Source organism: Heterodontus francisci, chromosome 28, assembly GCF_036365525.1.
Source record: "Heterodontus francisci isolate sHetFra1 chromosome 28, sHetFra1.hap1, whole genome shotgun sequence".
Lineage (NCBI taxonomy): Eukaryota > Metazoa > Chordata > Chondrichthyes > Heterodontiformes > Heterodontidae > Heterodontus > Heterodontus francisci.
The window spans coordinates 11,149,323-11,174,426 of NC_090398.1; the positions used below are offsets into that span (position 1 = coordinate 11,149,323).

Here is a 25,104-nt window from a genome sequence, read left to right on the forward strand (position 1 = left end):
CCTTATTTGTGTCTGTAAAAACTGTTAAAAAGTGATGACGGAGGTGATGCAATCCTGTTTAAGATTGAAACGATGCGATCAAGCAAAGCAGACGTCTCGCTGCAACTGAAAGAATTGCCGCTCAGAATGGACAAAACTTGCAACGAAAAGGGCTGCCAGAGTCTTGGCTCTCCACAGCCAAAGTACATGGCTTTGAATTCTTGAGGACACTGCACAAACACCTCTGTGATAAAGGCATTAGACAAAGAGCGCCTGAACAGGGATTTGAACCCTGGACCCTCAGATTAAAAGTCTGATGCTCTACCGACTGAGCTATCCAGGCTCAGGCACTCAACCCGCACTGCGCCCTTCAGTGGCTGAGAACTAACAGTGCAACACGATCCATCTTCTGCACTAGCTTCTCGCATTTTACTCTCACACACATGCATTCACTGCCTCCCACACTTTTCATTACGCAAATAATCTCCAGTCGTCCAAATGGACGCACTTTCACCTTATATCTTTCGTCGGTCTGTCTCACTCAACGTAACAATTCAACTTTCCGGCTGTTTATACATCCTTGAGAGAGCGACTGAAAGAGCAAATAAGTGAAGTGAAAAGACACTGACACCTAAGTTTAAGGCCATCCCAAAGTCTCCAAGCGATATTATCGCTATTATGAATACTTTGGCATCTGTCTTTACCAAGGAAGAAGATGCTTCCAAGGGCACAGTGAAACATGAAGTCATTAACACATTACAAACATTTCAAATTGACAAAGACGCGGTAATAAAACGGCTCCCGATAATAAAAGTTGATCAAACACCAGGGCTGAATCAGGTACATCCAGGCTTTATCTTGTTGTAGCATACGCGATCCTGAGGCGAGTTGATAGAGTGCATACGAGGAGAGATCGGCTTCACCTTCCACAGATGCTGCCTGAATAGTGGAATATTTCCATCATTTTTTTTTCTGTAATAGAAATTGTCCTTGCTCTACCTCGAGCTGGGGATCATAAAAGGAGCGTTAGTGGATATATTCTACATGATGAGGCTTTTTGATAGTTTAAAGAAGGAGAACCTGTCCAGTGGCAGAGCTTTCAGCAAAGAAATGGGCACAGATTCAAGTTGATTGGCAAAATAATCAGAGGCGAGCTGTGGAAACACTTAGTTTTATGCCCCCATTTTGTTGGAATCAACAGTGCACTGTCTGAAAAGACGGTGGAGGTTGAACCATAAGTAATCTTCAAAGTGCTTTGGTCTGCAGCCTGAAGAACGTAAAGGTTTAGGGAAAACAGAGCTGGCATATATGACGACGCACACGTATTCGAAGAACCGTCACAGGTATCACGAGTGGAATGGCACCCTGTGCTGTAAGTTTTTTTGTCTCTGTGAATGCAGGAAAAGCATGGGAAATCCTGTTATTATTTCAAAACCAACTTAAGCATGTCATTTCCCGAAGAGATTTTGAAGGGCAATGGAGTGATATTTGTCGCGTGAAGTGAATTAAACTTTAATTTGCTAAGCTGATGATTGATAAGGAAATTTTGAAGAATAAAGCTGGATAACAAGAACAAAAGCGAAATAGTGAGGATTGTGGAAATCTGAAATCAAAACCGAGAGTGCAGGAAAGACAAAGCAGGTCTGGCAGCATGTGTGGCGAGAAAAATAGAGTTAACGTTTCAGGTGCGTGACAATACATCAGAATAATAACAACGATGTTCAACTGCCTTATTTGTGTATGTAAAAACTGTTAAAAAGTGATGACGGAGGTGATGCAATCCTGTTTAAGAATGAAACGATGCGATCAAGCAAAGCAGACGTCTTGCTGCAACTGAAAGAATTGCCGGTCAGAATGGACAAAACTTGCAAAGAAAGGGGCTGCCAGAGTCTTGGCTTTCCACAGCCAAAGTACATGGCTTTGAATTCTTGAGGACACTGCACAAACACCACTGTGATCAAGGCAATAGATAAAGAGCACCTGAACAGGGACTTGAACCCTGGACCCTCAGATTAAAAGTCTGATGCTTTACCGACTGAGCTATCCAGGCTCAAACTTGCTACCCGCACTGCGCCCTTCAGTGGCTGAGAACTAACAGTGCAACACGATCCATCTTCTGCACTAACTTCTCGCATTTTACTCTCACACCCATGCATTCACTGCCTCCCACACTTTTCATTACGCAAATAATCTCCAGTCGTCCAAATGGACGCACTTTCACCTTATATCTTTCGTCGGTCTGTCTCACTCAACGTAACAATTCAACTTTCCGGCTGTTTATACATCCTTGAGAGAGCGACTGAAAGAGCAAATAAGTGAAGTGAAAAGACACTGACACCTGAGTTTAAGGCCATCCCAAAGTCTCCAAGCGATATTATCGCTATTATGAATACTTTGGCATCTGTCTTTACCAAGGAAGAAGATGCTTCCAAGGGCACAGTGAAACATGAAGTCATTAACACATTACAAACATTTCAAATTGACAAAGACGCGGTAATAAAACGGCTCCCGATAATAAAAGTTGATCAAACACCAGGGCTGAATCAGGTACATCCAGGCTTTATCTTGTTGTAGCATACGCGATCCTGAGGGGAGTTGATAGAGTGCATATGAGGAGAGATCGGCTTCACCTTCCACAGATGCTGCCTGAATAGTGGAATATTTCCATCATTTTCTTTTCTGTAATAGAAATTGTCCTTGCTCTACCTCGAGCTGGGGATCATAAAAGGAGCGTTAGTGGATATATTCTACATGATGAGGCTTTTTGATAGTTTAAAGAAGGAGAACCTGTCCAGTGGCAGAGCTTTCAGCAAAGAAATGGGCACAGATTCAAGTTGATTGGCAAAATAATCAGAGGCGAGCTGTGGAAACACTTAGTTTTATGCCCCCATTTTGTTGGAATCTGCAGTGCAATGTCTGAAATGATGGTGGAGGTTGAACCATAAGTAATCTTCAAAGTGCTTTGCTCTGCAGCCTGAAGAACGTAAAGGTTTAGGGAAAACAGAGCTGGCATATATGACGACGCACACATATTCGAAGAACCGTCACAGGTATCACGAGTGGAACGGCACCCTGTGCTGTAAGTTTTTTTGTCTCTGTGAATGCAGGAAAAGCATGGGAAATCCTGTTATTATTTCAAAACCAACTTAAGCATATCATTTCCCGAAGAGATTTTGAAGGGCAATGGAGTGATATTTGTCGCGTGAAGTGAATTAAACTTTAATTTGCTAAGCTGATGATTGATAAGGAAATTTTGAAGAATAAAGCTGGATAACAAGAACAAAAGCGAAATAGTGAGGATTGTGGAAATCTGAAATCAAAACCGAGAGTGCAGGAAAGACAAAGCAGGTCTGGCAGCATGTGTGGCGAGAAAAATAGAGTTAACGTTTCAGGTGCGTGACAATACATCAGAATAATAACAACGATGTTCAACTGCCTTATTTGTGTCTGTAAAAACTGTTAAAAAGTGATGACGGAGGTGATGCAATCCTGTTTAAGATTGAAACGATGCGATCAAGCAAAGCAGACGTCTTGCTGCAACTGAAAGAATTGCCGGTCAGAATGGACAAAACCTGCAACGAAAGGGGCTGCCAGAGTCTTGGCTCTCCACAGCCAAAGTACATGGCTTTGAATTCTTGAGGACACTGCACAAACACCACTGTGATAAAGGCATTAGACAAAGAGCGCCTGAACAGGGATTTGAACCCTGGACCCTCAGATTAAAAGTCTGATGCTCTACCGACGGAGCTATCCAGGCTCAGACTCTCAAGCCGCACTGCGCCCTTCAGTGGCTGAGAACTAACAGTGCAACACGATCCATCTTCTGCACTAACTTCTCGCATTTTACTCTCACACCCATGCATTCACTGCCTCCCACACTTTTCATTACGCAAATAATCTCCAGTCGTCCAAATGGACGCACTTTCACCTTATATCTTTCGTCGGTCTGTCTCACTCAACGTAACAATTCAATTTTCCGGCTGTTTATACATCCTTGAGAGAGCGACTGAAAGAGCAAATAAGTGAAGTGAAAAGACACTGACACCTAAGTTTAAGGCCATCCCAAAGTCTCCAAGCGATATTATCGCTATTATGAATTCTTTGGCATCTGTCTTTACCAAGGAAGAAGATGCTTCCAAGGGCACAGTGAAACATGAAGTCATTAACACATTACAAACATTTCAAATTGACAAAGACGCGGTAATAAAACGGCTCCCGATAATAAAAGTTGATCAAACACCAGGACTGAATCAGGTACATCCAGGCTTTATCTTGTTGTAGCATACGCGATCCTGAGGGGAGTTGAGAGAGTGGATACGAGGAGAGATCGGCTTCACCTTCCACAGATGCTGCCTGAATAGTGGAATATTTCCATCATTTTCTTTTCTGTAATAGAAATTGTCCTTGCTCTACCTCGAGCTGGGGATCATAAAAGGAGCGTTAGTGGATATATTCAACATGATGAGGCTTTTTGTTAGTTTAAAGAAGGAGAACCTGTCCAGTGGCAGAGCTTTCAGCAAAGAAATGGGCACAGATTCAAGTTGATTGGCAAAATAATCAGAGGCGAGCTGTGGAAACACTTAGTTTTATGCCCCTATTTTGTTGGAATCTGCAGTGCAATGTCTGAAATGATGGTGGAGGTTGAACCATAAGTAATCTTCAAAGTGCTTTGCTCTGCAGCCTGAAGAACGTAAAGGTTTAGGGAAAACAGAGCTGGCATATATGACGACGCACAGATATTCGAAGAACCGTCACAGGTATCACGAGTGGAACGGCACCCTGTGCTGTAAGTTTTTTTGTCTCTGTGAATGCAGGAAAAGCATGGGAAATCCTGTTATTATTTCAAAACCAACTTAAGCATGTCATTTCCCGAAGAGATTTTGAAGGGCAATGGAGTGATATTTGTCGCGTGAAGTGAATTAAACTTTAATTTGCTAAGCTGATGATTGATAAGGAAATTTTGAAGAATAAAGCTGGATAACAAGAACAAAAGCGAAATAGTGAGGATTGTGGAAATCTGAAATCAAAACCGAGAGTGCAGGAAAGACAAAGCAGGTCTGGCAGCATGTGTGGCGAGAAAAATAGAGTTAACGTTTCAGGTGCGTGACAATACATCAGAATAATAACAACGATGTTCAACTGCCTTATTTGTGTCTGTAAAAACTGTTAAAAAGTGATGACGGAGGTGATGCAATCCTGTTTAAGATTGAAACGATGCGATCAAGCAAAGCAGACGTCTCGCTGCAACTGAAAGAATTGCCGCTCAGAATGGACAAAACTTGCAACGAAAAGGGCTGCCAGAGTCTTGGCTCTCCACAGCCAAAGTACATGGCTTTGAATTCTTGAGGACACTGCACAAACACCTCTGTGATAAAGGCATTAGACAAAGAGCGCCTGAACAGGGATTTGAACCCTGGACCCTCAGATTAAAAGTCTGATGCTCTACCGACTGAGCTATCCAGGCTCAGGCACTCAACCCGCACTGCGCCCTTCAGTGGCTGAGAACTAACAGTGCAACACGATCCATCTTCTGCACTAGCTTCTCGCATTTTACTCTCACACACATGCATTCACTGCCTCCCACACTTTTCATTACGCAAATAATCTCCAGTCGTCCAAATGGACGCACTTTCACCTTATATCTTTCGTCGGTCTGTCTCACTCAACGTAACAATTCAACTTTCCGGCTGTTTATACATCCTTGAGAGAGCGACTGAAAGAGCAAATAAGTGAAGTGAAAAGACACTGACACCTAAGTTTAAGGCCATCCCAAAGTCTCCAAGCGATATTATCGCTATTATGAATACTTTGGCATCTGTCTTTACCAAGGAAGAAGATGCTTCCAAGGGCACAGTGAAACATGAAGTCATTAACACATTACAAACATTTCAAATTGACAAAGACGCGGTAATAAAACGGCTCCCGATAATAAAAGTTGATCAAACACCAGGGCTGAATCAGGTACATCCAGGCTTTATCTTGTTGTAGCATACGCGATCCTGAGGCGAGTTGATAGAGTGCATACGAGGAGAGATCGGCTTCACCTTCCACAGATGCTGCCTGAATAGTGGAATATTTCCATCATTTTTTTTTCTGTAATAGAAATTGTCCTTGCTCTACCTCGAGCTGGGGATCATAAAAGGAGCGTTAGTGGATATATTCTACATGATGAGGCTTTTTGATAGTTTAAAGAAGGAGAACCTGTCCAGTGGCAGAGCTTTCAGCAAAGAAATGGGCACAGATTCAAGTTGATTGGCAAAATAATCAGAGGCGAGCTGTGGAAACACTTAGTTTTATGCCCCCATTTTGTTGGAATCAACAGTGCACTGTCTGAAAAGACGGTGGAGGTTGAACCATAAGTAATCTTCAAAGTGCTTTGGTCTGCAGCCTGAAGAACGTAAAGGTTTAGGGAAAACAGAGCTGGCATATATGACGACGCACACGTATTCGAAGAACCGTCACAGGTATCACGAGTGGAATGGCACCCTGTGCTGTAAGTTTTTTTGTCTCTGTGAATGCAGGAAAAGCATGGGAAATCCTGTTATTATTTCAAAACCAACTTAAGCATGTCATTTCCCGAAGAGATTTTGAAGGGCAATGGAGTGATATTTGTCGCGAGAAGTGAATTAAGCTTTAATTTCCTAAGCTGATGATTGACAAGGAAATTTTGAAGAATAAAGCTGGATAACAAGAACAAAAGCGAAATAGTGAGGATTGTGGAAATCTGAAATCAAAACCGAGAGTGCAAAAAAGACAAAGCAGGTCTGGCAGCATGTGTGGCGAGAAAAATGCAGTTAACGTTTCAGGTGCGTGACAATACATCAGAATAATAACAACGATGTTCAACTGCCTTATTTGTGTATGTAAAAACTGGTAAAAAGTGATGACGGAGGTGATGCAATCCTGTTTAAGATTGAAACGATGCGATCAAGCAAAGCAGACGTCTTGCTGCAACTGAAAGAATTGCCGGTCAGAATGGACAAAACTTGCAACGAAAACGGCTGCCAGAGTCTTGGCTCTCCACATCCAAAGTACATGGCTTGGAATTCTTGAGGACACTGCACAAACACCACTGTGATAAAGGCAATAGACAAAGAGCACCTGAACAGGGACTTGAACCCTGGACCCTCAGATTAAAAGTCTGATGCTCTACCGACTGAGCTATCCAGGCTCAGGCACTCAACCCGCACTGCGCCCTTCAGTGGCTGAGAACTAACAGTGCAACACGATCCATCTTCTGCACAGGCTTCTCGCATTTTACTCTCACACACATGCATTCACTGCCTCCCACACTTTTCATTCCGCAAATAATCTCCAGTCGTCCAAATGGACGCACTTTCACCTTATATCTTTCGTCGGTCTGTCTCACTCAACGTAACAATTCAACTTTCCGGCTGTTTATACATCCTTGAGAGAGCGACTGAAAGAGCAAATAAGAGAAGTGAAAAGACACTGACACCTAAGTTTAAGGCCATCCCAAAGTCTCCGAGCGATATTATCGCTATTATGAATACTTTGGCATCTGTCTTTACCAAGGAAGAAGATGCTTCCAAGGGCACAGTGAAACATGAAGTCATTAACACATTACAAACATTTCAAATTGACAAAGACGCGGTAATAAAACGGCTCCCGATAATAAAAGTTGATCAAACACCAGGGCTGAATCAGGTACATCCAGGCTTTATCTTGTTGTAGCATACGCGATCCTGAGGGGAGTTGATAGAGTGCATACGAGGAGAGATCGGCTTCACCTTCCACAGATGCTGCCTGAATAGTGGAATATTTCCATCATTTTCTTTTCTGTAATAGAAATTGTCCTTGCTCTACCTCGAGCTGGGGAACATAAAAGGAGCATTAGTGGATATATTCTACATGATGAGGCTTTTTGATAGTTTAAAGAAGGAGAACCTGTCCAGTGGCAGAGCTTTCAGCAAAGAAATGGGCACAGATTCAAGTTGATTGGCAAAATAATCAGAGGCGACCTGTGGAAACACTTAGTTTTATGCCCCCATTTTGTTGGAATCTGCAGTGCACTGTCTGAAATGACGGTGGAGGTTGAACCATAAGTAATCTTCAAAGTGCTTTGGTCTGCAGCCTGAAGAACGTAAAGGTTTTGGGAAAACAGAGCTGGCATATATGACGACGCACACATATTCGAAGAACCGTCACAGGTATCACGAGTGGAACGGCACCCTGTGCTGTAAGTTTTTTTGTCTCTGTGAATGCACGAAAAGCATGGGAAATCCTGTTATTATTTCAAAACCAACTTAAGCATGTCATTTCCCGAAGAGATTTTGAAGGGCAATGGAGTGATATTTGTCGCGTGAAGTGAATTAAACTTTAATTTGCTAAGCTGATGATTGATAAGGAAATTTTGAAGAATAAAGCTGGATAACAAGAACAAAAGCGAAATAGTGAGGATTGTGGAAATCTGAAATCAAAACCGAGAGTGCAAAAAAGACAAAGCAGGTCTGGCAGCATGTGTGGCGAGAAAAATAGAGTTAACGTTTCTGGTGCGTGACAATACATCAGAATAATAACAACGATGTTCAACTGCCTTATTTGTGTATGTAAAAACTGGTAAAAAGTGATGACGGAGGTGATGCAATCCTGTTTAAGATTGAAACGATGCGATCAAGCAAAGCAGACGTCTTGCTGCAACTGAAAGAATTGCCGGTCAGAATGGACAAAACTTGCAACGAAAAGGGCTGCCAGAGTCTTGGCTCTCCACATCCAAAGTACATGGCTTGGAATTCTTGAGGACACTGCACAAACACCACTGTGATAAAGGCAATAGATAAAGAGCGCCTGAACAGGGACTTGAACCCTGGACCCTCAGATTAAAAGTCTGATGCTCTACCGACTGAGCTATCCAGGCTCAGGCACGCAACCCGCACTGCGCCCTTCAGTGGCTGAGAACCAGCAGTGCAACACGATCCATCTTCTGCACAGGCTTCTCGCATTTTACTCTCACACACATGCATTCACTGCCTCCCACACTTTTCATTCCGCAAATAATCTCCAGTCGTCCAAATAGACGCACTTTCACCTTATATCTTTCGTCGGTCTGTCTCACTCAACGTAACAATTCAACTTTCCGGCTGTTTATACATCCTTGAGAGAGCGACTGAAAGAGCAAATAAGAGAAGTGAAAAGACACTGACACCTAAGTTTAAGGCCATCCCAAAGTCTCCGAGCGATATTATCGCTATTATGAATACTTTGGCATCTGTCTTTACCAAGGAAGAAGATGCTTCCAAGGGCACAGTGAAACATGAAGTCATTAACACATTACAAACATTTCAAATTGACAAAGACGCGGTAATAAAACGGCTCCCGATAATAAAAGTTGATCAAACACCAGGGCTGAATCAGGTACATCCAGGCTTTATCTTGTTGTAGCATACGCGATCCTGAGGGGAGTTGATAGAGTGCATACGAGGAGAGATCGGCTTCACCTTCCACAGATGCTGCCTGAATAGTGGAATATTTCCATCATTTTCTTTTCTGTAATAGAAATTGTCCTTGCTCTACCTCGAGCTGGGGATCATAAAAGGAGCGTTAGTGGATATATTCTACATGATGAGGCTTTTTGATAGTTTAAAGAAGGAGAACCTGTCCAGTGGCAGAGCTTTCAGCAAAGAAATGGGCACAGATTCAAGTTGATTGGCAAAATAATCAGAGGCGACCTGTGGAAACACTTAGTTTTATGCCCCCATTTTGTTGGAATCTGCAGTGCACTGTCTGAAATGACGGTGGAGGTTGAACCATAAGTAATCTTCAAAGTGCTTTGGTCTGCAGCCTGAAGAACGTAAAGGTTTTGGGAAAACAGAGCTGGCATATATGACGACGCACACATATTCGAAGAACCGTCACAGGTATCACGAGTGGAACGGCACCCTGTGCTGTAAGTTTTTTTGTCTCTGTGAATGCACGAAAAGCATGGGAAATCCTGTTATTATTTCAAAACCAACTTAAGCATGTCATTTCCCGAAGAGATTTTGAAGGGCAATGGAGTGATATTTGTCGCGTGAAGTGAATTAAACTTTAATTTGCTAAGCTGATGATTGATAAGGAAATTTTGAAGAATAAAGCTGGATAACAAGAACAAAAGCGAAATAGTGAGGATTGTGGAAATCTGAAATCAAAACCGAGAGTGCAAAAAAGACAAAGCAGGTCTGGCAGCATGTGTGGCGAGAAAAATAGAGTTAACGTTTCTGGTGCGTGACAATACATCAGAATAATAACAACGATGTTCAACTGCCTTATTTGTGTATGTAAAAACTGGTAAAAAGTGATGACGGAGGTGATGCAATCCTGTTTAAGATTGAAACGATGCGATCAAGCAAAGCAGACGTCTTGCTGCAACTGAAAGAATTGCCGGTCAGAATGGACAAAACTTGCAACGAAAAAGGCTGCCAGAGTCTTGGCTCCCCACAGCCAAAGTACATGGTTTTGAATTTTTGAGGACACTGCACAAACACCACTGTGATAAAGGCATTAGACAAAGAACACCTGAACAGGGACTTGAACCCTGGACCCTCAGATTAAAAGTCTGATGCTCTACCGACTGAGCTATCCAGGCTCAGACACTCAACCCGCACTGCGCCCTTCAGTGGCTGAGAACTAACAGTGCAACACGATCCATCTTCTGCACTGGCTTCTCGCATTTTACTCTCACACACATGCATTCACTGCCTCCCACACTTTTCATTACGCAAATAATCTCCAGTCGTCCAAATGGACGCACTTTCACCTTATATCTTTCGTCGGTCTGTCTCACTCAACGTAACAATTCAACTTTCCGGCTGTTTATACATCCTTGAGAGAGCGACTGAAAGAGCAAATAAGAGAAGTGAAAAGACACTGACACCTAAGTTTAAGGCCATCCCAAAGTCTCCGAGCGATATTATCGCTATTATGAATACTTTGGCATCTGTCTTTACCAAGGAAGAAGATGCTTCCAAGGGCACAGTGAAACATGAAGTCATTAACACATTACAAACATTTCAAATTGACAAAGACGCGGTAATAAAACGGCTCCCGATAATAAAAGTTGATCAAACACCAGGGCTGAATCAGGTACATCCAGGCTTTATCTTGTTGTAGCATACGCGATCCTGAGGGGAGTTGATAGAGTGCATACGAGGAGAGATCGGCTTCACCTTCCACAGATGCTGCCTGAATAGTGGAATATTTCCATCATTTTCTTTTCTGTAATAGAAATTGTCCTTGCTCTACCTCGAGCTGGGGATCATAAAAGGAGCGTTAGTGGATATATTCTACATGATGAGGCTTTTTGATAGTTTAAAGAAGGAGAACCTGTCCAGTGGCAGAGCTTTCAGCAAAGAAATGGGCACAGATTCAAGTTGATTGGCAAAATAATCAGAGGCGACCTGTGGAAACACTTAGTTTTATGCCCCCATTTTGTTGGAATCAACAGTGCACTGTCTGAAAAGACGGTGGAGGTTGAACCATAAGTAATCTTCAAAGTGCTTTGGTCTGCAGCCTGAAGAACGTAAAGGTTTTGGGAAAACAGAGCTGGCATATATGACGACGCACACATATTCGAAGAACCGTCACAGGTATCACGAGTGGAACGGTACCCTGTGCTGTAAGTTTTTTTGTCTCTGTGAATGCAGGAAAAGCAGGGGAAATCCTGTTATTATTTCAAAACCAACTTAAGCATGTCATTTCCCGAAGAGATTTTGAAGGGCAATGGAGTGATATTTGTCGCGAGAAGTGAATTAAGCTTTAATTTCCTAAGCTGATGATTGACAAGGAAATTTTGAAGAATAAAGCTGGATAACAAGAACAAAAGCGAAATAGTGAGGATTGTGGAATCTGAAATCAAAACCGAGAGTGCAAAAAAGACAAAGCAGGTCTGGCAGCATGTGTGGCGAGAAAAATGCAGTTAACGTTTCAGGTGCGTGACAATACATCAGAATAATAACAACGATGTTCAACTGCCTTATTTGTGTATGTAAAAACTGGTAAAAAGTGATGACGGAGGTGATGCAATCCTGTTTAAGATTGAAACGATGCGATCAAGCAAAGCAGACGTCTTGCTGCAACTGAAAGAATTGCCGGTCAGAATGGACAAAACTTGCAACGAAAAGGGCTGCCAGAGTCTTGGCTCTCCACAGCCAAAGTACATGGCTTGGAATTCTTGAGGACACTGCACAAACACCACTGTGATAAAGGCAATAGACAAAGAGCACCTGAACAGGGACTTGAACCCTGGACCCTCAGATTAAAAGTCTGATGCTCTACCGACTGAGCTATCCAGGCTCAGGTACTCAACCCGCACTGCGCCCTTCAGTGGCTGAGAACTAACAGTGCAACACGATCCATCTTCTGCACAGGCTTCTCGCATTTTACTCTCACACACATGCATTCACTGCCTCCCACACTTTTCATTCCGCAAATAATCTCCAGTCGTCCAAATAGACGCACTTTCACCTTATATCTTTCGTCGGTCTGTCTCACTCAACGTAACAATTCAACTTTCCGGCTGTTTATACATCCTTGAGAGAGCGACTGAAAGAGCAAATAAGAGAAGTGAAAAGACACTGACACCTAAGTTTAAGGCCATCCCAAAGTCTCCGAGCGATATTATCGCTATTATCAATACTTTGGCATCTGTCTTTACCAAGGAAGAAGATGCTTCCAAGGGCACAGTGAAACATGAAGTCATTAACACATTACAAACATTTCAAATTGACAAAGACGCGGTAATAAAACGGCTCCCGATAATAAAAGTTGATCAAACTCCAGGGCTGAATCAGGTACATCCAGGCTTTATCTTGTTGTAGCATACGCGATCCTGAGGGGAGTTGATAGAGTGCATACGAGGAGAGATCGGCTTCACCTTCCACAGATGCTGCCTGAATAGTGGAATATTTCCATCATTTTCTTTTCTGTAATAGAAATTGTCCTTGCTCTACCTCGAGCTGGGGATCATAAAAGGAGCGTTAGTGGATATATTCTACATGATGAGGCTTTTTGATAGTTTAAAGGAGGAGAACCTGTCCAGTGGCAGAGCTTTCAGCAAAGAAATGGGCACAGATTCAAGTTGATTGGCAAAATAATCAGAGGCGACCTGTGGAAACACTTAGTTTTATGCCCCCATTTTGTTGGAATCTGCAGTGCACTGTCTGAAATGACGGTGGAGGTTGAACCATAAGTAATCTTCAAAGTGCTTTGGTCTGCAGCCTGAAGAACGTAAAGGTTTAGGGAAAACAGAGCTGGCATATATGACGACGCACACATATTCGAAGAACCGTCACAGGTATCACGAGTGGAACGGCACCCTGTGCTGTAAGTTTTTTTGTCTCTGTGAATGCACGAAAAGCATGGGAAATTCTGTTATTATTTCAAAACCAACTTAAGCATGTCATTTCCCGAAGAGATTTTGAAGGGCAATGGAGTGATATTTGTCGCGTGAAGTGAATTAAACTTTAATTTGCTAAGCTGATGATTGATAAGGAAATTTTGAAGAATAAAGCTGGATAACAAGAACAAAAGCGAAATAGTGAGGATTGTGGAAATCTGAAATCAAAACCGAGAGTGCAAAAAAGACAAAGCAGGTCTGGCAGCATGTGTGGCGAGAAAAATAGAGTTAACGTTTCAGGTGCGTGACAATACATCAGAATAATAACAACGATGTTCAACTGCCTTATTTGTGTATGTAAAAACTGGTAAAAAGTGATGACGGAGGTGATGCAATCCTGTTTAAGATTGAAACGATGCGATCAAGCAAAGCAGACGTCTTGCTGCAACTGAAAGAATTGCCGGTCAGAATGGACAAAACTTGCAACGAAAAGGGCTGCCAGAGTCTTGGCTCTCCACAGCCAAAGTACATGGCTTGGAATTCTTGAGGACATTGCACAAACACCACTGTGATAAAGGCAATAGACAAAGAGCACCTGAACAGGGACTTGAACCCTGGACCCTCAGATTAAAAGTCTGATGCTCTACCGACTGAGCTATCCAGGCTCAGGCCCTCAACCCGCACTGCGCCCTTCAGTGGCTGAGAACTAACAGTGCAACACGATCCATCTTCTGCACAGGCTTCTCGCATTTTACTCTCACACACATGCATTCACTGCCTCCCACACTTTTCATTCCGCAAATAATCTCCAGTCGTCCAAATGGACGCACTTTCACCTTATATCTTTCGTCGGTCTGTCTCACTCAACGTAACAATTCAACTTTCCGGCTGTTTATACATCCTTGAGAGAGCGACTGAAAGAGCAAATAAGAGAAGTGAAAAGACACTGACACCTAAGTTTAAGGCCATCCCAAAGTCTCCGAGCGATATTATCGCTATTATCAATACTTTGGCATCTGTCTTTACCAAGGAAGAAGATGCTTCCAAGGGCACAGTGAAACATGAAGTCATTAACACATTACAAACATTTCAAATTGACAAAGACGCGGTACTAAAACGGCTCCCGATAATAAAAGTTGATCAAACACCAGGGCTGAATCAGGTACATCCAGGCTTTATCTTGTTGTAGCATACGCGATCCTGAGGGGAGTTGATAGAGTGGATACGAGGAGAGATCGGCTTCACCTTCCACAGATGCTGCCTGAATAGTGGAATATTTCCATCATTTTCTTTTCTGTAATAGAAATTGTCCTTGCTCTACCTCGAGCTGGGGATCATAAAAGGAGCGTTAGTGGATATATTCTACATGATGAGGCTTTTTGATAGTTTAAAGAAGGAGAACCTGTCCAGTGGCAGAGCTTTCAGCAAAGAAATGGGCACAGATTCATGTTGATTGGCAAAATAATCAGAGGCGAGCTGTGGAAACACTTAGTTTTATGCCCCCATTTTGTTGGAATCTGCAGTGCACTGTCTGAAATGACGGTGGAGGTTGAACCATAAGTAATCTTCAAAGTGCTTTGGTCTGCAGCCTGAAGAACGTAAATGTTTAGGGAAAACAGAGCTGGCATATATGACGACGCACACATATTCGAAGAACCGTCACAGGTATCACGAGTGGAACGGCACCCTGTGCTGTAAGTTTTTTTGTCTCTGTGAATGCAGGAAAAGCATGTGAAATCCTGTTATTATTTCAAAACCAACTTAAGCATGTCATTTCCCGAAGAGATTTTGAAGGGCAATGGAGTGATATTTGTCGCGTGAAGTGAATTAAACTTTAATTTGCTAAGCTGATGATTGATAAGGAAATTTTGAAGAATAAAGCTGGATAACAAGAACAAAAGCGAAATAGTGAGGATTGTGGAAATCTGAAATCAAAACCGAGAGTGCAAAAAAGACAAAGCAGGTCTGGCAGCATGTGTGGCGAGAAAAATAGAGTTAACGTTTCTGGTGCGTGACAATACATCAGAATAATAACAACGATGTTCAACTGCCTTATTTGTGTATGTAAAAACTGTTAAAAAGTGATGACGGAGGTGATGCAATCCTGTTTAAGATTGAAACGATGCGATCAAGCAAAGCAGACGTCTTGCTGCAACTGAAAGAATTGCCGGTCAGAATGGACAAAACCTGCAACGAAAAGGGCTGCCAGAGTCTTGGCTCTCCACAGCCAAAGTACATGGCTTTGAATTCTTGAGGACACTGCACAAACACCACTGTGATAAAGGCATTAGACAAACAGCACATGAACAGGGACTTGAACGCTGGACCCTCAGATTAAAAGTCTGATGCTCTACCGACTGAGCTATCCAGGCTAAGGCACTCAACCCGCACTGCGCCCTTCAGTGGCTGAGAACTAACAGTGCAACACGATCCATCTTCTGCACTGGCTTCTCGCATTTTACTCTCACACCCATGCATTCACTGCCTCCCACACTTTTCATTACGCAAATAATCTCCAGTCGTCCAAATGGACGCACTTTCACCTTATATCTTTCGTCGGTCTGTCTCACTCAACGTAACAATTCAACTTTCCGGCTGTTTATACATCCTTGAGAGAGCGACTGAAAGAGCAAATAAGAGAAGTGAAAAGACACTGACACCTAAGTTTAAGGCCATCCCAAAGTCTCCGAGCGATATTATCGCTATTATCAATACTTTGGCATCTGTCTTTACCAAGGAAGAAGATGCTTCCAAGGGCACAGTGAAACATGAAGTCATTAACACATTACAAACATTTCAAATTGACAAAGACGCGGTAATAAAACGGCTCCCGATAATAAAAGTTGATCAAACACCAGGGCTGAATCAGGTACATCCAGGCTTTATCTTGTTGTAGCATACGCGATCCTGAGGGGAGTTGATAGAGTGCATACGAGGAGAGATCGGCTTCACCTTCCACAGATGCTGCCTGAATAGTGGAATATTTCCATCATTTTCTTTTCTGTAATAGAAATTGTCCTTGCTCTACCTCGAGCTGGGGATCATAAAAGGAGCATTAGTGGATATATTCTACATGATGAGGCTTTTTGATAGTTTAAAGAAGGAGAACCTGTCCAGTGGCAGAGCTTTCAGCAAAGAAATGGGCACAGATTCAAGCTGATTGGCAAAATAATCAGAGGCGAGCTGTGGAAACACTTAGTTTTATGCCCCCATTTTGTTGGAATCTGCAGTGCACTGTCTGAAATGACGGTGGAGGTTGAACCATAAGTAATCTTCAAAGTGCTTTGGTCTGCAGCCTGAAGAACGTAAAGGTTTAGGGAAAACAGAGCTGGCATATATGACGACGCACACATATTCGAAGAACCGTCACAGGTATCACGAGTGGAACGGCACCCTGTGCTGTAAGTTTTTTTGTCTCTGTGAATGCAGGAAAAGCATGGGAAATCCTGTTATTATTTCAAAACCAACTTAAGCATGTCATTTCCCGAAGAGATTTTGAAGGGCAATGGAGTGATATTTGTCGCGTGAAGTGAATTAAACTTTAATTTGCTAAGCTGATGATTGATAAGGAAATTTTGAAGAATAAAGCTGGATAACAAGAACAAAAGCGAAATAGTGAGGATTGTGGAAATCTGAAATCAAAACCGAGAGTGCAAAAAAGACAAAGCAGGTCTGGCAGCATGTGTGGCGAGAAAAATAGAGTTAACGTTTCTGGTGCGTGACAATACATCAGAATAATAACAACGATGTTCAACTGCCTTATTTGTGTATGTAAAAACTGTTAAAAAGTGATGACGGAGGTGATGCAATCCTGTTTAAGATTGAAACGATGCGATCAAGCAAAGCAGACGTCTTGCTGCAACTGAAAGAATTGCCGGTCAGAATGGACAAAACCTGCAACGAAAAGGGCTGCCAGAGTCTTGGCTCTCCACAGCCAAAGTACATGGCTTTGAATTCTTGAGGACACTGCACAAACACCACTGTGATAAAGGCATTAGACAAACAGCACATGAACAGGGACTTGAACGCTGGACCCTCAGATTAAAAGTCTGATGCTCTACCGACTGAGCTATCCAGGCTAAGGCACTCAACCCGCACTGCGCCCTTCAGTGGCTGAGAACTAACAGTGCAACACGATCCATCTTCTGCACTGGCTTCTCGCATTTTACTCTCACACCCATGCATTCACTGCCTCCCACACTTTTCATTACGCAAATAATCTCCAGTCGTCCAAATGGACGCACTTTCACCTTATATCTTTCGTCGGTCTGTCTCACTCAACGTAACAATTCAACTTTCCGGCTGTTTATACATCCTTGAGAGAGCGACTGAAAGAGCAAATAAGAGAAGTGAAAAGACACTGACACCTAAGTTTAAGGCCATCCCAAAGTCTCCGAGCGATATTATCGCTATTATCAATACTTTGGCATCTGTCTTTACCAAGGAAGAAGATGCTTCCAAGGGCACAGTGAAACATGAAGTCATTAACACATTACAAACATTTCAAATTGACAAAGACGCGGTAATAAAACGGCTCCCGATAATAAAAGTTGATCAAACACCAGGGCTGAATCAGGTACATCCAGGCTTTATCTTGTTGTAGCATACGCGATCCTGAGGGGAGTTGATAGAGTGCATACGAGGAGAGATCGGCTTCACCTTCCACAGATGCTGCCTGAATAGTGGAATATTTCCATCATTTTCTTTTCTGTAATAGAAATTGTCCTTGCTCTACCTCGAGCTGGGGATCATAAAAGGAGCATTAGTGGATATATTCTACATGATGAGGCTTTTTGATAGTTTAAAGAAGGAGAACCTGTCCAGTGGCAGAGCTTTCAGCAAAGAAATGGGCACAGATTCAAGCTGATTGGCAAAATAATCAGAGGCGAGCTGTGGAAACACTTAGTTTTATGCCCCCATTTTGTTGGAATCTGCAGTGCACTGTCTGAAATGACGGTGGAGGTTGAACCATAAGTAATCTTCAAAGTGCTTTGGTCTGCAGCCTGAAGAACGTAAAGGTTTAGGGAAAACAGAGCTGGCATATATGACGACGCACACGTATTCGAAGAACCGTCACAGGTATCACGAGTGGAACGGCACCCTGTGCTGTAAGTTTTTTTGTCTCTCTGAATGCAGGAAAAGCATGGGAAATCCTGTTATTATTTCAAAACCAACTTAAGCATGTCATTTCCCGAAGAGATTTTGAAGGGCAATGGAGTGATATTTGTCGCGTGAAGTGAATTAAACTTTAATTTGCTAAGCTGCTGATTGATAAGGAAATTTTGAAGAATAAAGCTGGATAACAAGAACAAAAGCGAAATAGTGAGGATTGTGGAAATCTGAAATCAAAACCGAGAGTGCAAAAAAGACAAAGCAGGTCTGGCAGCATGTGTGGCGAGAAAAATAGAGTTAACGTTTCAGGTGCGTGACAATACATCAGAATAATAACAACGATGTTCAACTGCCTTATTTGTGTATCTAAAAACTGGTCTGTGACTGCAGCTGCGCTGCACGGTTCAGTGGCTGAGAACTAACAGTGCAACACGATCCATCTTCTGCACGAACTTCTCGCATTTTACTCTCACACACATGCATTCACTGCCTCCCACACTTTTCATTACGCAAATAATCTCCAGTCGCCCAGATGGACGCACTTTCACCTTATATCTTTCGTCGGTCTGTCTCACTCAACGTAACAATTCAACTTTCCGGCTGTTTATACATCCTTGAGAGAGCGACTGAAAGAGCAAATAAGAGAAGTGAAAAGACACTGACACCTAAGTTTAAGCCCATCCCAAAGTCTCCGAGCGATATTATCGCTATTATGAATACTTTGGCATCTGTCTTTACCAAGGAAGAAGATGCTTCCAAGGGCACAGTGAAACATGGCGTCATTCAGTGGCTGAGAACTAACAGTGCAAAAATATCCATCTTCTGCACTAATTTCTCGCATTTTGCTCTCGACGCGGAATGCAATGGCACCCTTTGCTACCAACTGGTCTCCTTGAAGGTCTTCAAAGCGGATTGGTGCCTGAAATGGTAAGTAGTATTTTGCGGATGAAACTCCAAAGTGCATTGAGACAGCGGAATGCCAGGATAGACGTAAATGCAGGCACGTATCGTCGGCAGTGGGAGTGCAGAGAGCAGTGTTGCACCTTAGGCCTTGTTATCGGGAGACCCATGTTGGTGCCAATCCGGAGTCAATTCATCGATCCTCCCTTTACTCAGATGCCAATCAGGTTCCAAAAGAAATGATCACTATTTCTTCCTATTTTACGGAAATAGCTTCTTTTATGTTTGAACACAAACTGTAGAATTTCGGGTGAGATGTTAATCCAAGATCACTGCCGAATTCTCAAGTTTGCGCTAAACAGCCACTACAATGTTTCCAGAAAAAGCGTGGGAGTTCTCCGCAGCGACCTGGACAATGTTCGTCCCTGAACAACACTTAAAAACCGATTATTTGAACATGATCTCTGTGCTCTTTGTAGATGCTTGCTGTGTGAAATTACAGAGAGAAAGCAAGAGTATGATTAAGTATGATTTTTTTTCAAGGAGACAGAACAGGTTCGATGGGCTGAATGCCCTCTTTTACGTGCTATCATTATATATCCCCTGGATCAGTCTCTTCCCACCTACATCCCTGACTCTTCTGACTCCCTACGTGATTTTGACAATTTCCAGTTTCCTGGCCCTAACCACCTCATCTTCACAATGGACGTCCAATCTCGCTGCACCTCCACCCCCACCAAGACGGTCTGAGGGTTTTCTGCTTCTTCGGTGAACAGAAGCCCAACCAGTCCCCATCCACCACCACCTTCCTCCCTGCTGAATTTCTTCTTACATTGAACAACTTCTCCTTCAATGCTACTCACCTTCGTCACATGCTATGGGTACCCACATTGGTCCTAGTTATGCCTGTCATTTCTGGGATATGTAGAACATTGCTTGTTCCTGTCCTACGCAGGTCACCTCCCTCAAATCTTTTTTCTAGTACATCGATGACTAAATTAGTGCTGCTTCCTACTTTCACCCAGAACTGGAAAACTTCATCAACCTTTGCTCTCAATTTCCACCCTTCTCTCACCTTGACAAGGTCTACCTCTGACACTTCCCTTCCTTTCCTCAACTGCTCTGCCACCATCTCTGGGGATAGGCTGTCTGCTAATATTCATTATCAGCCCACCGACTCCCACGGTTACCTTGACTACACTTCCTCACACTCTGTTTCCTGTAAGGACTCCATCCCATTCTCACAGTTTCTCCATCTCTGACGCATCTGTTCTGATGATGCAGCCTTCCACAACAGCGCTGCTGATATGTCTTCCTTTTTCCTCAACCGAGGATTCCCCCCGCCACCCCCACCACTGTGGTTGACAGGCCCCTTAACTGTGTCCCACCTATTTCCTGCTCTTCTGCCCTCACTCCTTCCCCTTCCCTCCCAGAACCGCGACAGGGTTCCCCTTGTCCTCACTTTGCACCCAACTGTCCTCCACATCCAAAGGATCATCCTCGACCATTTATGCCATCTCCAGTGTGTTTCCACCACCAAACGCATCTTGCCCTCCCATCCCTGTCAGCATTCTGAAAGGGTCATACTCTCTGCGACACCCTGGTTCACTCCTCCATTACCCCCGACCCCTTCCCACGGCATCTTCCCATGCACTAGCGGGAGGTGTAATACCAGCCCTTTTAGCTCCTCTCTCCTCACCGTCCAAGGCCCCAACCACGCCTTCCAGGTGAAGCAGCGATTTACTTGTACTTCTTTCACTTCAGAATGCTGTATTAGCTGCTCACATCGCGGTCGTCTTTACACTGGGGAGACCAAACGCAGACTGGATGACCGCTGAATCGATTTTGTGTTGCTGCCCAACTCAGTCTTTGCATTTCAAATTGTCCGACAGAATCCACAAATTTATGAGTGGGTAGCCGTTTGCGAGGCCCATTATCCATTCTGTGAGTAAATGTTTCCTCATTTCAATCCTGAACAGCACAACTGTTATTTTAGGGTTCATCCTTGAGGGAGATTGTGAGGGATCTTTTCTCTTTAGCGTTTTTGGAGAGCTCATCCACACGTTTTAAAAGAGAGTCTTTATGATAGCGCCAGAAATGTCAAACGGAGGGTAAATGAAGAAGCAGAATGTCGTGTTATTATAGTTTGAGTCAAAATAAAACAGAAAATGTTGGAAATGCTCAACAGGTCATTTCAGCATCCATATGGAGACTGAAACAGAGTTACCGTTTCAGGACGAAGTGCTCCGGTTTCCTCCCACATGCCAAAGACTTGCAGGGTGATAGGTTAATTGGCCATTATAAATTGCCCCTAGTATAGGTAGGTGGTAGGGAAATATAGGAACAGGTGGGGATGTGGTAGGAATATGGAATTAGGGTAGGATTAGTATAAGTGGGTGGTTGATGGTCGGCACAGACTCGGTGGGCCGAAGGGCCTGTTTCAGTGCTGTATCTCTAAAAAAAACTTCAGTTATTCAAACTTCCTTCAGCTTGCCTGCAGGATAGCGGTTTGGACATTGAGTGGCATTGTGGTTATGTTCTGACAGCACTTCTCCAATGCTGCAAACAATAATGGCCCATTCACGGGCAGTCGTGCCACGTCCATTTCAAGGCCTGCAGATGCAATCCTAAAGTCTCAACTCACCAGTCCTTGGAGTGTACAGGAACAGCCAGGGGTATATCTCTGGATCACAAAAATTGAATTTCTAGCGAAATTCGCGATCTCACGACGTCCCAAAGCGCTTTCGAGCCGATAAAGTGCTTTCCTGTTCAGTACAAACTACAAAACACCTTTAAAGCTTTACAAAAAAAAACAATCCTCATGATAAATTTCCGCCATTCTGTAATGAATGATCCAATACGTAAAGCAACTTGAGAATTTTCTTCTCCTCTGCAGTCTATCCATTGCATATCAACCGGATAATGATTAAATAATAGAAAATAATCGTTATTACGGAAGGTGTTCTCCTGATCTCGGTGAGCAGAGATGTTTCTTCAATTCATTCAAAATAATGTGTTTCTTCTCTTGAAATAGCAATTTCCCAGCAAGTGATGGCGTTATTTGTTTCCCAGAAGAAGTCTACTTTCTCGTGCAAGGCTCCACCTGAATTACATAGGGTCTCGTTCAAGGTGACTTGTTCTGACAAATGGCTGAACTTTTACCCCAAATCATGCATCCTTGGTTTGGTAATGGACATTACAGTTCCCCTGCACTACACCCTAGCCCTCCCACACCTCTCCCATCTGCGGTTCAGAAGACGCCGCTGAGTAAGGTGGTCAGACCCAGTACCATTTTCTCAATTCCATTTCATTACTCACCACAGAAGCTGCTAATGCTCAGAATATGAAAGGGTACAGCCACCAAGGTACAGCAATGTGTTATTCGGATCAAAAACCAGAGGGATAGCCGCTGTGAAATCTCCAGAGTTGAGCCATCAAATGTTGGAGTTTAGTTACTAGTGGTGTACCGCAAGGATCTGTTTTGGGGCCACTGCTGTTTGTCATTTTTATAAATGACCTGGAAGAGGGTGTAGAAGGGTGGGTTAGTAAATTTGCGGATGACACTAAGGTCGGTGGAGTTGTGGATAGTGCCGAAGGATGTTGTAGGGTACAGAGGGACATAGATAGGCTGCAGAGCTGGGCTGAGAGATGGCAAATGGAGTTTAATGCGGAAAAGTGCGAGGTGATTCACTTTGGAGGGAGTAACAGGAATGCAGAGTACTGGGCTAATGGGAAGATTCTTGGTAGTGTAGATGAACAGAGAGATCTTGGTGTCCAGGTGCATAAATCCCTGAAGGTTGCTACCCAGGTTAATAGGGCTGTTAAGAAGGCATATGGTGTGTTAGCTTTTATTAGTAGGGGGATCGAGTTTTGGAGCCACGAGGTCATGCTGCAGCTGTACAAAACTCTGGTGAGACCGCACCTGGAGTATTGCGTGCAGTTCTGGTCACCGCATTATAGGAAGGATGTGGAAGCTATGGAAAGGGTGCAGAGGAGATTTACTAGGATGTTGCCTGGTATGGAGGGAAGGCCTTACGAGGAAAGGCTGAGGGACTTGAGGTTGTTTTCGTTGGAGAGAAGGAGGAGGAGAGGTGACTTAATAGAGACATATAAGATAATCAGAGGGTTAGATAGGGTGGACAGTGAGAGTCTTTTTCCTCGGATGGTGATGGCAAACACGAGGGGACATAGCTTTAAGTTGAGGGGTGATAGATATAGGACAGATGTCAGAGGTAGTTTCTTTACTCAGAGAGTAGTAGGGGCGTGGAACGCCCTGCCTGCAACAGTAGTAGACTCGCCAACTTTAAGGGCATTTAAGTGGTCATTGGATAGACATATGGATGAAAATGGAATAGTGTAGGTCAGATGGTTTCACAGGTCGGCGCAACATCGAGGGCCGAAGGGCCTGTACTGCGCTGTAATGTTCTAATCTTCCCTTTATCTTGCTGTTTCTTTGCCCCCCAATGTAACTCTGTGTAAATATTCTGCATTCTCATCGCATCTGCATTAACCCGGGTATTAGCCCTCAAATGAAACGTTCTATGACTGGTTCCAAAATCCAGAGATCTCGGGCTAATCAGTTCACAAACCCACCTTGCCAATTTGAAAATTTGAATTCGATTTGAAAATGAATTCAGGTATCAGTCTAAGTGACCACAAAGCTGTCGCATTGTGCTGACATCCCAACTGGCTCACTGATGCCTTTTTCGGGAAAGAAGCCTACGGTCCTTCCTCATTCTGGGCCTATATGCGATGCCAGTTCTTATCCAGTCTGCCTCTGGAAGATGACTTCAATCCTTACCTACACTGTGGCTCCAGTCCCGTACTCAAATGCTTAACTGTCCCCTGAAAGGGTTTGGCAAGTTGTTCAGTTACAACCCCCCAGTAAGAATTGAAGCACGGTACCATTGAAATTAAGGGACAACATCAGTGGAAAACGGACAGGTGGACGATTTATTTCACTGAAGACGAAGAAGAACTCCTAATCTATTAGGATTCCATTATTGGGCCAAAGCAACGTTTCCGAATTCGTGGAGAAATTATCTTAGCACTTTACTGCCAACCAATGGGGTAAAATGGAGAGCGCAACTAGTACCTGGCAAAATATGGTGGCTCCATTACTATCACACTAGTTAGCTACCAGCCAGCATGGTGCATTAGCAATGTTTTGGCCTGGTCCCAAGCTGTGTTGTGTCACCGTTCCTTCGCGATTGTTTCAGCCAAAGAGGCTACCTTAACAACAGTCTCTTCCGTCTAAACACAAGTAATGGGAATGGAATGATTTAGACCATGGCACCATCTTTTAATTCTGCATTATCAGCCTCTTAGTCTGTCGGATCGCCGTAGGTTTGCGTGTGAAAGGGACCTGAACCAATCCAACAGGAAGAAAGACAGAAAAGAAAAGCAAAAAAACCAAAAAGGTGAACTGGAATAAATAGAATAAAAGCCATTCAGCCCCTCTAGCCTGCTCTCCATTCAGGTAGATCGTAACCTATCTGTACCTCAGTTCCATCTCGTCCCTGTGGCTTTTAATCCCTTTTTCACTTGGCTGGCAAAAATCTATCCATCTCAGCCTTGAAATGTTTTATCGAGCCGAGGAATCCACAGCTTTCTGAGGGTGAGCTGCAGACTTCCACTTTCACTTGCGTGCAGACATGTTTCTTGATATCACACCTGAACAAGCCTGACTTTACATTTGAAGTAATAAAAACAAGAAATGCTGGCAATACTCAGCAGGTCTGGCAGCATCTGTGGAGAGAGAAGCAGAGTTAACGCTTCAG

At 43.4% G+C, this 25,104-nt stretch overlaps 11 non-coding genes across 11 annotated transcripts; all 11 read right to left on the reverse strand.

Annotated features, from left to right (window-relative positions):
• Positions 1 to 249: 249 nt before the first annotated feature.
• Positions 250 to 322, reverse strand: trnak-uuu (transfer RNA lysine (anticodon UUU)). The gene has a single exon. It is a non-coding gene; the product is annotated as a tRNA-Lys (tRNA).
• A 1,634-nt stretch (positions 323 to 1,956) lies between these two features.
• On the reverse strand, positions 1,957 to 2,029 carry trnak-uuu (transfer RNA lysine (anticodon UUU)). Its single transcript has one exon. It is a non-coding gene; the product is annotated as a tRNA-Lys (tRNA).
• Positions 2,030 to 3,663: 1,634 nt separating this feature from the next.
• Positions 3,664 to 3,736, reverse strand: trnak-uuu (transfer RNA lysine (anticodon UUU)). The gene has a single exon. It is a non-coding gene; the product is annotated as a tRNA-Lys (tRNA).
• Positions 3,737 to 5,370: 1,634 nt separating this feature from the next.
• trnak-uuu (transfer RNA lysine (anticodon UUU)) lies at positions 5,371 to 5,443 on the reverse strand. The gene has a single exon. It is a non-coding gene; the product is annotated as a tRNA-Lys (tRNA).
• A 1,634-nt stretch (positions 5,444 to 7,077) lies between these two features.
• trnak-uuu (transfer RNA lysine (anticodon UUU)) lies at positions 7,078 to 7,150 on the reverse strand. The gene has a single exon. It is a non-coding gene; the product is annotated as a tRNA-Lys (tRNA).
• Positions 7,151 to 8,784: 1,634 nt separating this feature from the next.
• Positions 8,785 to 8,857, reverse strand: trnak-uuu (transfer RNA lysine (anticodon UUU)). Its single transcript has one exon. It is a non-coding gene; the product is annotated as a tRNA-Lys (tRNA).
• A 1,634-nt stretch (positions 8,858 to 10,491) lies between these two features.
• trnak-uuu (transfer RNA lysine (anticodon UUU)) lies at positions 10,492 to 10,564 on the reverse strand. The gene has a single exon. It is a non-coding gene; the product is annotated as a tRNA-Lys (tRNA).
• Positions 10,565 to 12,197: 1,633 nt separating this feature from the next.
• trnak-uuu (transfer RNA lysine (anticodon UUU)) lies at positions 12,198 to 12,270 on the reverse strand. The gene has a single exon. It is a non-coding gene; the product is annotated as a tRNA-Lys (tRNA).
• A 1,634-nt stretch (positions 12,271 to 13,904) lies between these two features.
• trnak-uuu (transfer RNA lysine (anticodon UUU)) lies at positions 13,905 to 13,977 on the reverse strand. The gene has a single exon. It is a non-coding gene; the product is annotated as a tRNA-Lys (tRNA).
• Positions 13,978 to 15,611: 1,634 nt separating this feature from the next.
• trnak-uuu (transfer RNA lysine (anticodon UUU)) lies at positions 15,612 to 15,684 on the reverse strand. The gene has a single exon. It is a non-coding gene; the product is annotated as a tRNA-Lys (tRNA).
• A 1,634-nt stretch (positions 15,685 to 17,318) lies between these two features.
• trnak-uuu (transfer RNA lysine (anticodon UUU)) lies at positions 17,319 to 17,391 on the reverse strand. Its single transcript has one exon. It is a non-coding gene; the product is annotated as a tRNA-Lys (tRNA).
• Positions 17,392 to 25,104: the final 7,713 nt, after the last annotated feature.